Below are 2,454 nucleotides of genomic sequence, written 5' to 3'. Positions count from 1 at the left end.
CGATAGGAACGTCAATATTGCCCGGATACGTAAATGAAGGGTATGCGACATTAATGTGGTCATGTATGCTTAATGTAATTCGCTCCATGCTTCACGAATTTTTTCGGCTGTTGACCTTAATTGCGTTGTAACGTTGGATATTGACTCATTCAGAAATGTCTGATAACGAGTGAGTTGTGCTTTTACCTGTTGACGACGTTGTAATAAATAATAAAGAACACTTAATTTTATGTTGTTCATTAAAATTATTATCTTTTATTGTATGTTGTTTCTTCACATTTTTAGTTTATTTCAATACAATATGTTCTTTTTAAATAGATTATGATACTTAATGTGATTTGACAATTAAAAGAAACGTGTATGGCGTATGAGACAAAATGTTATAAATCGGTTATTTAGCATTGACTCACGGTGGTCCTGGATAGCCGAATGTTGATTGAGGTGGCTTGGCTCTGACGGTGGGCAGTACTGGTGTCGTTGATTAGGACAGTGTATCGGTGGGTTGAGGCGTCTCGGGTCGGACGTTAAAATTACTCGTCTGACTAGTTTCGACCAATTGGCAATGAATATTGGTCCCTAGTACGAAGGAATATGCGATTAGTATAGCTATACAGCTCTTCGGGATTAGACACCAATTTGATCCAATTGATATTGGATTCAGGTAGACAGCATGTCACCGCTTAACATTATAACGACATACTAATTGTTGTGGTCAACGGGTGTATTTATGCACCTTCCGGCATCCTCCGTGAACGAGTCTTGATGGTTGTTGTATGTGGCTTTTGATTTAATCTGATTTTATTTGTGCTTCGGAGCATGTTGTCTTCCCTCAAGTACTATTATGAGGTGGTGTTTCACTCATCCGTACCTGGCTGGCGGCGGGTCGGTATTCAACACTTGCCGTACATTTTGTCCACCGTATGCGCTGTTAAATGAGCGGTCAAATGGTCTCGTTACAACGTAGAACGAATACGGCCAATTCGTTATTTTCACCAGGCATTACGATCGACCTTTACCCATTATCTAACGGTTTTATTGATAAAATGATAATGACTTAAATATATTCCTCAACAGTGTTTATTTTAACACAAGGACAGGATAATATTATTTTTTGAAATAAAGCCAGTTTCATTTAATTAGGTGCTAAATTGCTAGACTCACTCACATGGTAATTGTTGTCTTCGTCCTTGAATTGCACAGCTTTTTTATCTTCTATCATGTACGTTTGTAAGTCAAATTGGCTACAATGTGCGTAACACCTTTGACGCTTAAGTTCAGATCCGGTTTGTTAGGAACAATGTTTCGTCTCATTTTTTTCCAATAAAACCACAAACTTAGCGGAAACAAGTAATATGAATTTCTAGTTTTTATGATGGGGTGTAATTAATGAGCAATACTGCTAATGAAAAAAATGTTTTTCCACTTCTCTGTTCATATAATTTTAAATATCAAAGTAAAACAAATGAACTACATGCCAGAATTTGATTACTATAATCCCCATAAGTATTCCAAAAAATATTTTGCTTTAAAATATAAAAAATACGCCATATAAAATAATTTTTATAAATAACAATTTTTTTTTCATTTTGTGACCCTAGTTACACTTTATTCATAATGATTAGGCAATTTTTTACTCTTGTAATAATTTTTGTAAATTTGTCTTTTCAAAAGAAATTAAACAATAATTACATATTGAAATGTTTTTTTATTAAAAAAACGTTTGTCAGAGCACATTGTTTAACTTAGATGAATGATAACACTCTATTCATACATTACCCTAAGAAATGAAATGAAATAGCGAATCCCGTAGTAATTTGTTGAGATCCGAGAAAAACTGGTTAGGCCCTATTAAAATGGTGTTACAAGATTGGAAAGCAACTAATTGTAATATTTAAGTATTTAACTAATCCAAATCTTTATTATTGGAGTGAAGTACTATGTGAGGAGGTGACGAATTTTCTAGTAAAGTATGACTTTAGTAATTTAAATGTTTGTCAAGTATTGGCAAATTTACTTTTGTTTTTTGATGGGGAGTATTTTAGATTTTTGACCTACTAAAGTTGATACACAAAATTAATGAAAGACAATAATAGTATTAAATAATTAAAGTAATTTCTTTTGAAAATTATACGAAATTATCACCTGAACTTATATTAAAGTAACTCTTTTACCTATGTAATAATTTATGTTAAAGTATCTGTATGTCGCTTTATTGTGGCATGGTTGAAACACTATTCGTAAGCCAATTCCTCACGTAGCAATAGGAAATATAATTTTATAAACAATAATATTTATTAATAACTAGGTAATACAAATTAATAAGAATACAGTTGGGGCTTGGTGTGGCGCGGTGATTGGCTGAAGTCCCTAATGGGTTTCAATCATCGGCCGGCGTAGCTAGCATCCGGATGGGTGACCACCTGGGTGTTTAGTGACGAATCCTAGCTCCACATA

This window comes from Myzus persicae, unplaced genomic scaffold (genome assembly GCF_001856785.1).
Source record: "Myzus persicae strain clone G006 unplaced genomic scaffold, MPER_G0061.0, whole genome shotgun sequence".
Taxonomy (NCBI): Eukaryota; Metazoa; Arthropoda; class Insecta; order Hemiptera; family Aphididae; genus Myzus; species Myzus persicae.
This window is presented reverse-complemented; position numbering follows the sequence as displayed.